Raw genomic sequence first — 13,367 nt, 5'->3', positions numbered from 1 at the left:
AACTTGGAATAGAATGTGCATTGTGGGGAATAGGGATGCAAGCACTCCTTGCATAAATATTCATTCATTCAATTGTATTTATTGAGGGCTTACTGTGTGCAGAGCACTGTACTAAGCACTTGGGAAGTGCAAATCGGCAACATATAGAGATGGTCCCTACTCAACAACAGGCTCACAGACTAGAAGACGGAGACAGACAACAAAACAAAAAACGTAGGTGTCAATACCATCAGAATAGAGTTATAGCTATATACACATCAATAAAATATAAAGTAATAAATATGAACAAATAAAATAGAGTAATAAATATGGTATTATTGCTTACTATGTGCCAAATACTGTATTAAGCACTGAGGTGGATACAAAAAAAATAGGTTGGACACACTTCCTGACCCACATGGGGCTCACAGTCTCAATCCCCATTTTACAGATGAGGTAACTGAGGCAAAGAGAAGTGAAGTCACTTGCCCAAGGTCATACACCAGACAAATGGCAGAACGTGGATTAGAACCCATGACCATCGGACTCTCAGGCTGGTGGTTCTAATACTACGCCATGTTGCATCCCTAAGCAGGCCTCCCCATCCCCAAGAGGTGGCCCCCTGGAAAATAGATCTCTGTCTGCTATGGCTCCATCTGACCCCAAGCTAAAAAGAGCACCAAATAATATTTATTAAATATCCACATGCCCAGATGAACTTGACACTGGAAACAGCACTATGCTCAAGTGAATCCAAAGATGCCACGGTCTCTGGTTTAGCCAGTAACAGGCATTTCCAATACTTGAGAACTCCTCAGTGATCCAGTTCTGCCCTCTGAAAAGCAGTGTCCATCTTCAGGAAGGCAATTCATTCTTTCAGTCGTATTTATTGCACACTTACTGTGTGCAGAGAACTGTTCTAAGCGCTTGGGAAGTACAAATTGGCAACATATAGAGATGGTCCCCACCCAACAATGGGCTCACAGTCTAGAAGGGGGAGGCAGACAACAAAGCAAAACATGTAGACAGGTGTCAAAACCGTCAGAATAAATAGAATTATAACTATATGCACATCATTCACAAAATAAATAGAATAGTAAATAAGTACAAGTAAAATAGAGTAATAAATCTGCACAAATATATACAAGTGCTGTGGGGAGGGGAAGGAGGTAGGGTGGGGAGAGGGATGGGGAGGAGGAGAGGAAAAGGGTGGCTCAGTCTGGGAAGGCCTCCTGGAGGAGGTGAGCTCTCAGTAGGGCTTTGAAGGGAGGAAGAGAGCTATCTGATTGGTGCTAAAGTTGGCATTTTTCTTGACAATTTATCACCCTCAAGCCTCCCAATCCAGAGGGAGCCTTCCACTCAAAATGACCCCCTTCAGGAAACAGCGAGATTTATTCAAATATAAGATGCAAAGAAGTCTTTTGCTTTCCTTGAAGTCTCATCGGGTATCTAGAACAGTACTCTGCATTCAGCGGGCACTCAATAAACACTATTGAATGAAAGTACTTTCTTCTTGGAAAGCCACATTGATGAGGATTAGCCTCTGAGCTAAAGCCAATAAGGCTTTGTCTTTCCATTTTAAAAGCCCATGCCTTCACGGAGGTCTGAAAACCTGCCTTGAAAGGACTGCAAAAGTTCGTTCCCAAAGGGATTCAAAATAATCCAGTGGGTCCTGAACAACTTTGTTCCCAGGGAGGGTGCAGATATGGCAGTGGATTTCAAGAGATCGAGGGAGAAAGAGGAGAGACCATGGGGGAAGGCATAAACTGAGGAGAAAAAATGGAAAAAAGGCAGGGAAATAGGGTAGAGAATTAATTCTGCAACTGAATAGGAAAAACAATGAAAGTTATTTTGAAGAAAACTGCTCCTTACAAAAACAATAATGGAAGGAGGTGGGAAAAGTATGAATCTGCTTAATTTTTTTTGGCTCCTAAACATCTTGGGTCCACCCCGAAAATTCTGAAATACTCTCAAGATCACTGATTGGGGGTCCTCCTACTGATGGAAAGAGAATATCAGTTTTGGTATAGGTAAATTAAGAAAGTCAGTTGCATCCATCCCTGTACGCATGATCCATTACAAAGACTCTTTAGAGCTCTCTTCATTTTATCACAGCAGAAAACCAATACTTTTGTGACATACACTATATACAAACATCCAACTATTGGTCTGGAAGCAACAAGACATCAAATTCATGACTTGGAAAATAAGCTATGATTAAGAAATGTCAGTGGCCACCTCCACCTCTCTTGGCTTGTTCTGGTTTGCTGGCCTTGGTAAACAACAGTTCTACGTTCAGTCCTCCGCAGCTTCTTACATCCAGCATTTGAACAAGAGAGCCAAGCAAGCATTGATTCCCTTCTAGACTGTGAGCCCATTGTTGGGTAGGGACCATCTCTATATGTTGCCAATTTGTACTTCCCAAGCGCTTAGAACAGTTCTCTGCACACAGTAAGTGCTCAATAAATACGATTGAATGAATGAATGAAGGTGCAAATCCCAGGCTTTTCTGAACTTTGAATAGAAGGTGGGCCAGAAAACCCTGGGCAAAACCAAGCAAATAGCACACTGTGTATAACTGGCAATAGAGCCAGAAAGAAGATTTGGGTCAAAAGAAAGAGTTTGTATATCTCAGGTTTCTCTAAGAAATGACTACTTGTGCTGGGCAGTCTCAGGCATAAAAGAGAAAGGAGAGTGTTATGGTCATGGAAGGGCTACTTAGAGATAATAATAATAATGTTGGCATTTGTTAAGCGCTTACTATGTGCCAAGCACTGTTCTAAGCACTGGAATACATACAAGGTTATCAGGTTGTCCCATTTAGGGCTCACAGTCTCCATCCCCATTTTACAGATGAGGTAACAGGCACAGAGAAGTTAAGTGACTTGCCCAAGGTCACACAGCTGACAAGTGGCAGAGCCAGGATTAAAACCCACAACCTCTGACTCCCAAGCCTGTGCTCTTTTCACTAAGCCATGCTTCTTCTCATCTGACCACCAAGACTCATAATATTGGAAGCAGTGGAATTCTGTAAATACTGTTGCTAAATTACACTCTTCCACTTGTGTCACTTTAAATGGCCATTTATGCCCTTGAGTCTGTAACCCTTTAAGCACCTTAATATTCACCCCTCCTCTGGTCCCAAAGTACTTATGTACAAACCCATCTGCAAGTTATTTTAATGTCTGCCTCAATCAAAGATATTTACTGAGAGCTTACTTTGTGCAGGGCACTGTACTAAGTGCTGGAGAGAGTACAATATAACAAAGTTGGTAGACACATTCCCTGTTCACAAAAAGCTTTAGAGACAGACAATAATACAAATAAATAAATTATGGGTATGTTCATAACTGCTGTGAGGCTGTTTGTAAGCCCCTTGTGGGAAGGAATGGTGTCCACCTACTCTATCATACTGTACTCTCCCAAATGCTCAGTACAGTGCTCTGCACACCAAAAACATTCAATAAATTCCATGGATTGGTAGGGACTGATATCACATCAGGAAAGATGAGGCCATCTTCTGCTGGTTACAAGGGACCCCCCTTCCCCACCCCCTGCCCACATAAACAAACATCAGTGGACCCTATACTCATTTAACCTCTATTGCAGGAAGGGACTGTGACTGTTAATTGTGCTGTATTGTACTCTTCCAATCACTTAGTACAGTGCTCTTCATATAATAAGCATTTAATAACCAATCAACCAATCGTATTTATTGAGCACGTACTGCGTGCAAAGCACTGTACTAAGCGCTTGGGAAGTACAAGTTGGCAACAGATAAAGACAGTCCCTACCCAACAGTCGGCTCACAGTCTAGAAGGGGGAGACAGACAACAAAACAAAACATATTAACAAAATAAAATAAATAGAATAGATACGTACAAGTAAAATAAATAGAGTAATAAATATGTACAAACATATATACATATATACAGGTGACCTGGAATGACCTGGTTACCCAATGAGCAGCTTGGAAAGGAATAATAATTATTATTATTACTGTGGTATTTCATTCGTTCATATATATTGAGCACTTACTGTGTGCATTCGTACATATATATTGAGCACTTACTGTTTGCAGAGCACTATACTAAGCAACGCCAACTATGTGTCAAGGTCTTAGAGATGCAGCATAGCATAGTGGATAGAGCCTGGGCCTAAGAGTGAGAAGGTCGTGGGTTCTAATTCTGGTTATGCCACTTATCTTCTGTGTGACCTGGGCAAGTCACTTCACTTCTCTGGGCCTCAGCTCCCTCCTCTGCAAAATGGGGATTGAGACTGTGAGTAATTACCACTGGTTGTTCGATTGGGCTGCTAAAGACTGAGCAGTGTACATCAACACTTCCACTGATCTCAAGACATGCCCATCTGGGCATCATTTAATGGCATCAAGTGTTTTGAGATTTATCAAAAGACATTGGACTTGCCTAGTCAGACCATGGTGATTATTAGCAAAAGGTTGAGTGATTAGCTCAGTGGAAAATAACAACATGAAAGTAGCAATGGCTGGACAACACACTTCTCTGAGACCATAAAAGGCAGAACAGCGAAGCACCAAGAAATTAAATTAATGGCGTGGAAAACAAACTAAGATTTAAAAAGGCCATGCTGATACAGTAGGCACTCTTGAAAGTAGCGGAGGAAAATACCAGAAACTGTGATGAATTTCAAACCCAACCAACATCTTGTGGTTGTAGTGAGAAATATTCATTTTAAAACAGTCTTTCACAGTGTTTTTGGGGTGCATGGCCTATCTGGGGCAGACGCACCAAACATCTGCAACTACATAACTACAAAGTCAAAGGTCAAAAATTAGTCGACAGATCCCACATGGCTTCTAGTTCTACTTTGGCTACCACCCACCCTGTCCCCCCCACCCAAAAAAACCCTCACTCATGTCCTTGTGGAACAGCATGGGAATGGCAATCAGGAGACACAGTTTCTAGTCCCGGCTTTGCCACTGACCCACTGTGTAGCCTTGGACAAACTGTTTAAACTCTATATACCTCAGTTAGGGATAACGGGAATAAGATAGATTGTGAGCCCCATTTTTGGCAGGGGTGACCAATTTAATTACTTTGTATCAACTCCAATTTTTAGCACACAGTAAGTGCTTAATTGCTAGAAAAAGTCCAGGGAAAAAGTGTAAGGGGCAGACCAGCAGCTAGTTGGATAGAAACCATAATAATGACAACAGAAGAGCTGTTGGAGAAGCAGTGTGGCTCAATGAAAAGAGCCTGGGTGTCAGAGGTCATGGGTTCTAATTCCAGCTCCACCACTTGTCTGCTGCGTGACCTTGGGCAAGCCACTTCATTTCTCTGTGCCGCAGTTACCTCATCTGTAAAATGGGGATCAAGACACTGAGCCCCACGTGGGACAACCTGATTAGCTTGTATTTACTCCAGCACTTAGAACAGTGCTTGGCACATAGTAAGTGCTTAGTAAATACCATTATTATCATTATTACGGATCATGGCCAAAGACAGGACGCTCTGGTGAAAATATATCTATAGAGTTGCTATGAATTGGAAATGACTCAACAGCATTGGATGATAGAAATAAGTGCTTAATAAACGTAATTATAATTGATATTATTATTAATGTAGGAAAGGCTCCCTGAGGGTGCTATGTCTCCAGGGAATGCTAAGTAGCAGCCACCTCTCTCTCATTCTCTCTTTCTCTTTCAAAAGACAATATCATTTTCAATGGAAAAGGCTGAACTGCACTTTGTCCAATCAGCTGGATTGAGGATGCTCCAAACACAGTTACTCTCAACCTCACTCACTCTGTCATCACTCTGTCTTCACTCTAGACCTATCACTTCTTGGCAACCTCTAGGTTATTTCCAACTAGTGTCAGACCAGTACTTCCCAAGGAGCAAATCTCTTAACACTCCCTGACCTCAGAAAAATACCTACCTGATAAGTCTAATTTTGGTGGAAAGTCCAGAGGCCAGTTTCCCTTAAAATTTGACTAACCCGGAAATATGCCTGGTTGGGCTTTTTTCTGCGTGGGTCCAGCCTGAATCTCTTTCCAAATATATACGAGTCTGTAAACTCCTCAAAGGCAGGGATTGTGTCTACCAACTGTATATTACTCCCTTCTAGACTGTGAGCCCACTGTTAGGTAGGGACCATCTCTATGTGTTGCCAACTTGTACTTCCCAAGCACTTAGTACAGTGCTCTGCACATAGTAAGTGCTCAATAAATATGATTGATTGATTACTCTCCCAAGTGTTTTGTACAGTTCTCTGCACCAATACCACTGACTGAAATTAATCTCCACCAACATGTTACAACTCTTACAATGCACTTTCCTATTGGCTTAGTACAATGGTCTGCACAAAGTAAGTGCTCAATAAATGAGTGCTCTGCACATAGTAAGCACTCAATAAATATGATTATTTGATTGATCTTTCTCAGGTAAACATGACTGATAGTGACTTTTCCAGTCAGTAAAAGCCAAAGCATCCAATATGACTAAGACACCTGATTCTCAGCTTACAGATAACCACCGAGTAACTCAGTAAAGGCATAAAAGTTTGGGTGTTCATTGCTTTGTGGACAGGAACTTTTAGAGAAAAGTTCAAGTCTGCGTCTATTTTCAGCACAGAAGATGATGATGATTCAAAATGAAAGTAGAAAATATGGACCCATTGAGTTGTTCCTTCACTGAATCCATCCAGAAGCTCACAGCATGTCTGACATTTTATCTTCAGATAACAGAGGTAAACATGGTAAGATAAATACATGACTGTCAGCAGGGGTAAAGAGAAGTATCAATACTAACTCCTTGTCCTTGAGGAAGTCTCTTAACCTCTCTGTTCCTCAGTTCTCTTATGTGTGTGGTACATTCTTGATCCACACTGGGGTTTACAGAGTTAGAGCCATGAGTCTCTCAGATTCTCGGGTGAAAAGCACCCTATAAATAAGCGCTTAGTACAGTGCTCTGCACACCGTAAGCACTCAATAAATACAATTGATTGACTGATATGAATACAACACATTACTAAGTGCAATGAATGGGGGTGCTGGTGAAGTTGGATGAGCAGTGGAAACAAGGAAAACTAAAGATATTTACTCTTCCCCACTCATCGCATATGTCTGAATATCACTTCCCTGAGTTCTGCACAGTAACTGCTCAAAAAATACCATTGCTTTATTGGTTGAATCTCAAGTTTAGCAGTCTCCAGTGGTGTTTCTGCACTGACATTACCAGTGATATCTATGATTTATCCTACAGAAACTGAAGTCTGAATGGATAGATTTCTAGTTTTTATACTGATCATTCACAAGGTAGTGGAGAAGCAACACTAAGAAGGTTTCAGGGAGAGGAAAATGTCAAAAAGGAATATGTTACTAGTATCATAATAGCATGTAGGAAGAGTGGGAGTGGCCACTGAAGAGATACAATTCTCTAGACTCAGTGAAACTTGTACCTATGATCACTACAAGAATCATAGGCAGTAAGCTTGTTGTGGGCAGGGAACATGTCTACCAATTCTGTTATCTTGTACTCTCCCAAGCACTTAGTACAGTGCTGTACACAGAGTAAGCACTCAAATGATTGACTGAAATCATCATTCAGTTCCTTTGCACACAGAGAGAACCCTTAAATGGTTTCCATATTTTCAATGTGATCATGTGTATCATCTGATCATGTGTATCATCTTGAAAAAGTGAACACTTGCCTACTTGGCAGGTTTGGGGAATATTTCCATCCTTAAAAAATATGTGTCGAGTGCCTATGTTTCACAGAGTCCTATGTGCTTAGGATTAAAGAGAATAAAGGCATGTCAATCCAAAAAAATAAAAGCCCCTGAACTCAGAGAGCTCATACGGTGAAGAGGAAAGGACAAACAAAAAACAATTTATAATAGTTACAAAACAAACCAGACAAGGAACTGTGCTTGGCCTGGTAAGTGCACTCCGGATAATACAGGGACCTACTTCACACCCTGAACACCCTCTGCATTACATTTCTATCTTTACAAATATTCTCTCACAGAATTTGAGACACATTTGAGAGGGTGAAGAAACTACAAATCACTCCAAATCATTCTACCATATGGGTATATCTTCAGAAGTCCAGAAAGTTTTGTGAAATAAACAGATTGTTGATCAAATTATATTTGCCTATTTTGGATCACTTTAACCTGGGCATTTAACGTTCTGGGAGTGGGGGATGACACACAAAAAAGAATGCTGCCTTGTCAGAATTTTCAACTGTAAGCTCCTTGTGGGCATGCAACATGTCTACCAACTTAGTTATACTGTACTTGCCCAAGCACTTAGTACAGTGTTCTGCACAATAAATACTCAATACAGTGCTCAATAAATGCCACTGATTGATTTAATTTGAAATTCACCTCATATTCTGTTGTAAGTTCTAGTAGTAAAGCAGGGAGGCCCATCCTTTGAAGGAATTATATCTGCAACTTTCTTCTCTGTGGACACTACACATGCAATAGTAGGTGTGACCATAAACTCCCTTGTAGAAAGTAGGAAATCATGATTTTGAAAAAAAAAAACCCAAAAAACAAAAAACAAAAAGCAAAACCTTCCAAAGTCTTCACCAGGTAAGACACAAGGGACAAAAGGCTAAGCTCTTTCTTGAAAAGCACTCCGTGCACTCGATTTTGAAGGAAGACATGAAAAACTGTGACTTTCATTTCTCTTTTTCTGTAACCAAGCTCCCCCATAGGATCATTGTCCACAGAGAAAGAAAAAAAGAATCACCCATACAGTTTATCATGTCACCACTCCTCCCCATTTCCCCCTCCCATCTAGCCTAGAGTTAAATCTCAGTGTCCTTTGATGGGGGTGACTAGTTGTAATGCTGATGTGAGTTATCCTACCCCTGTTTGTGCATAGCAGGGGTTCATCCTGTGAACTACAGCTCACCTCTAGGATTGCCTCCTGTTTTTTCCCAAGTTCCTGTAATAAGGTCTGTTTAAAGGTTCACCCTGGGGTCAGGAAAGTAAACTGAGGTCCTTCCGACAGGAACCTGCTTCAGTCAGGTCAGATAAGCGTTCCCCTTCCTTTCTCCCAAGGCACTCAAACACTTTCACCTCTACTATCTGAAGTTACTTCACAACAGTCCTGAGAGAAGGGATTATTCAAATTAGCACCATGCAACATAAGGGCAAACTGAGGTTCATAACTACATTGCAATTTGTCTGAAGCCACCCAGCAAGTCAGTAGTAGTGCTCAAACCAGAGCCTGGAGGCCTCTCTGCCAAGGTCAGAATTCTACCTGGTAGACAGAGTGGCTCTGAGTACCGCTGAGCCTATTTCCATTGAAAAAGTGCTCTGAGATGCTCAAAATGTAAGCTGATCATTAGGATCAGGAAGTATGAAGTGTCTCAGGAAAGCAGTAGGTTTCTTGTAAAGTATCAGCATTTAATAATAATAATGATGATGATGGCATTTGTTAAGCACTTACTATGTGCAAAGCACTGTACTAAGCGCTGGGGAGGATATAAGGTGATCAGGTTGTCCCACAGGGGCTCACAGTCTAAATCCCCAGTTTACAGATGAGAGAACTAAGGCCCAGAGAAGTAAAGTGACTTGCCCAAAGTCACACTGCTGCCAATTGGCAGAGCCAGAATTTGAACCCATGACCTCTGACTCCAAAGCCCGTGCTCTTTCCACTGAGCTAAGCTGCTTCTCCTTCTCCCCCATCCTGTCAGCTCATCCTCTAGCCTATAAACTCATTGTGGGCAGGGGATGTGTCTGTTTATTGTTATATAGTACTCTCCCTAGCCGCCTCTCAGGATCATGCTTGGAGAGTTTCCAGTACTCTACCAATCTCAGCTATGGGAAGGAGAGTCAAGCAGAGGCATACCCATTCCATTCCCAGCTTGGGTGGTGGCTAGCGAGTGGAAGGCAATCTGCTACAAGTCAAAACTCACATGTGCTGGGCAGCTTTGGCATCGAAGAGAATTGGAGGAGGAGACTCAGGTTTACTGCGTGGAAGAAGGCAATAGTAAAGCACTTCCGTATTTTTACCAAGAAAACTCTATGGATACACTACCAGAACGATTGCAGATAGAGAGTGGGGTTTAGTGAGAGAGATGTGCCAATGGAGTTGCTATGGGTCGGACATGACTCGACAGCATTAGCCAAGACTCTCCCTAGTGCTTAGTACAGTGTTCTACACACAGTAAGCGCTCAATAAATATGACTGATTCTGACCCACATGGGATTGAAATGACCTATTCAAATGCTGGACTCCAAACTTGGTGTCTCATGAGCTAAGGGAAGACATTCACCACCCAGGCCGCCTCACTGGCTATGCACAAGTTGGGGAGAAGCCCTGTAAAAAGAGATTCTGCTCTCCGGCACCCTATTCACATGAGGGTGGCCACTGTAGGGTTTTCTACTGGACAGTCGCGTTGTCTGCCGGAAAGTCCATTCTTTAGGTGCCCTGTCCCCAGTCTGATTCCAGACACTTTTATACTGTTATTTTAGAGCCCTGGCCTCCCTTGGCCATGACTTCAGTTGCCAAGTTACCAGGCTTGGATCTTGTACCAGATTTCACACAGACCCATAAGGAGAACACAAAAAGCCCAAGTACAAATGGTGGGCTCAGGCCCCCACCCAGAGAAATGCTCTAGAATCAAGTGAAATTTGAATATTTCTGGAAAATGGACCCCTTGACATCATCACATTGCACTAGCTGCCTGTCACAGGGTGCCTGATATCATGAGAAGCAGCACGGCTTAGTGGATAGAACACGGGCCTGTGAGTCAGAAGGACCTGGATTCTAATCCAGGCTCTGCCAAATGTCCGCTATGTGACCTTGGGTAAGTCACATAACTTCTCTGTGCCTCAGTCACCTCAGCTGTAAAAAATGGTGATAAGAGTGTGAGCCCAACATGGGACAGGTACTGTGTTCACCCTGATTAGCCTGTATCTACCCCAGTTCTCAAAACACAGTAAGTGCTTCAAAAGTACCATAATTATTATTATCTGCATATCCTAGTCCAATATATAGAGAAGCAGCGTGGCTCAGTGGAAAGAGCAGGGGCTTTGGAGTCAGAGGTCATGGGTTCAAATCCCGGCTCCGCCACTTGTCAGCTGTGAGACTTTGAGCAAGTCACTTAACTTCTCTGTGCCTCAGTTACCTCATCTGTAAAATGGGGATTAAGACTGTGAGCCCCCCATGGGACAACCTGATCACCTTGTAACCTCCCCAGTGCTTAGAACAGTGCTTTGCTCATAGTAAGTGCTTAATAAATGCCATAATTATTATTATATACAGGATTATTAATGGCCACCCAAGTCACAACCCCAAGTTTGAAAAAATGCTGCGTTAAAACATTCCCAGGAAAATCTTCTGTCACTTGGGCATTCTGCCTCTAATGCTGGAAAGGAAAACTTCCTTCCATTTTAATTGTCAGATTTGCTATGAGGTAATTGGCAGCTCCCTTTGATTTCTGAATTGCTCTAGATGTTTCGCACTAGAATGCTCTTGAGTGTTCAGAGAGCTTGATGGCCAGATAATTAGACTCAATTTCTGTTCACATTTACAAGTAAACTAGTAAGGATACACGTGATAACATATTTGCATATGCAGTGGAACAGCAGGAAAAATGAATGTGAATAATACATTTCCCAGAAAATTATCACGGAACCATAACTTGGGAGACAGAATGGGTTGAGAAGGGTTTTTTTTTTATTTTGGGGGCATTTTTTTGCTATTAAAATGGTTAAGTAAGGGAGTCCATCATGCAGTGCAATTTGCCACCTGGATGGGCATCTGAAAAGTTGATGAAGCAGCTTTCTCTGGCCTTGCCTGACCTCCAAGAATGACACCTGCTCTATCTTAAGGAAGACTGTGATTTGGTCTGCATCTTACTAAACTCAGATCAATAACTAAATATGTCTTAGGTACTGAAAAGCCAGAAAATACACAATAATATGAGGAGGGACAGGTAACTCTGGTTTTAGTTTTCATCTCCAATCTCTTTTCCTCCACTTCCATTCTCCACAAGACCTCAAACCACAGCCTAAGTTAAATCAGGCTGTGAGCAAATAAGAATTTTTAAATATACAAAATATCACACACATACTCCAAATCAATGCACGCTTTCATTGAGGCTGGCCATTACTGAGGAACTAGGGATGCTTCTGTTCTCTACCCTTCTTTTTCATCAATCAACCAAATTTGAGTGCTTACTGTGTGTAGAACACTGTACTAAGTGCTCGGGCGCCTACAATATAGCAGGATAAAAGGGTTGGTAGATACATTCCCTGCCCACAAGCAGCTCTCCCCTCCACCTGTTCCATTCTCAGGACACCTTGCTCCTTTCCCCTCCTCTCTTCCACCATCCACAACTTTCTCTTCCTTTTTCCTCCCTATTCTACCCCTCCTTCTTATCCCTCCTTTTTCCCTCACCCCCACTTCGATTTCCTCTTACCCCAACTCTCTCTCACACCTTTTCTCCTTCCCCTTACCCGCTTCAATTCTTCTCTGTATCCCTCTCTATCCCACTTTTCTCTTTTCCTCTCTTCCTTTCCCCACATCCTCTCCCCTCCCTATCCTTCTGCCACAATCCTATTTACATCTTTCTGCTTACTGCTCCCTCTTTTTCTTCCTCTTCCCTCCCTTCTCTTACCATGCTCTGATTCCCCATCTAGTCCTCCTCCTACCCTTCCCTCTTTATTTCCTTTTCCTGCCACTCATTTTATTTCCCCCCTCCCTCTTAACCTCTTCTCTTTTCCTACTTCCCTCCCTTCCTCTCTTATTTCCCTCCCCTTCTTTCTCTCTCTCTCCTCAACAGCTCTACTCAAATGCAATCAGCAGCTATAGAGTCTCCCCATTAGGAATGCTGTTTCTTCCCTTTATTGTACCCTTTATTCACCCCACCCTCAGCCCTACAGTATTTAGGCATATAGCTGTGATTTATTTTAATGTCTGCCTCCCCCTCTAGACTGCAAGCTCCTTTTGGGCAGGTAACATGACTACCAACTCTGTTATACTGTGGTCTTCTAAGTACGCAGCACAGTGTAGTGAATGCAGTAAGCGCTCATTAAGTACAACTGATTGATTCCTTACACTCTGCACTCTGCCCCACATCTGCATTGAATACTGCAGAATCATGAAAACATCTCCCTCCATACAGATTTTTCATTGCCGCTGCTCTATACTTCTCATTCTGGGTCTCCCTCATTGTCCGCTTCCAAGATCCACACTCGCCCTCCTCCTAACCACTTCCAACTAGACTAATTCTGGACATGGAGAGTGGTGCTGAATGGGCACTACATGAATAGAGTCAGTGCCTCACTGCTGTGCAGCCTGGAGTCTATGTTAGCAGTCCCTGCCTCACACTGAAGCCCTTAGCTTATCATAATTAACTCAATCATCATTAGTGCACTGTTTAA

The 13,367-nt window shown here is 42.4% G+C and overlaps 1 protein-coding gene and 1 non-coding gene across 3 annotated transcripts in view; one reads left to right on the top strand and one right to left on the bottom strand.

Moving 5' to 3' along the window:
- The window catches only part of LRMDA (leucine rich melanocyte differentiation associated), a 1,241,311-nt gene that overhangs the window by 1,011,097 nt on the left and 216,847 nt on the right, over positions 1-13,367 (bottom strand). The gene's annotated exons all lie outside the window — the stretch shown is intronic.
- LOC119926256 lies at positions 9,745-9,882 on the top strand. The gene has a single exon (XR_005450144.1). It is a non-coding gene; the product is annotated as a small nucleolar RNA SNORA7 (small nucleolar RNA).

Source organism: Tachyglossus aculeatus, chromosome 3, assembly GCF_015852505.1.
Source record: "Tachyglossus aculeatus isolate mTacAcu1 chromosome 3, mTacAcu1.pri, whole genome shotgun sequence".
In the NCBI taxonomy this organism is placed as follows: Eukaryota; Metazoa; Chordata; class Mammalia; order Monotremata; family Tachyglossidae; genus Tachyglossus; species Tachyglossus aculeatus.
This window is presented reverse-complemented; position numbering and strand designations above follow the sequence as displayed.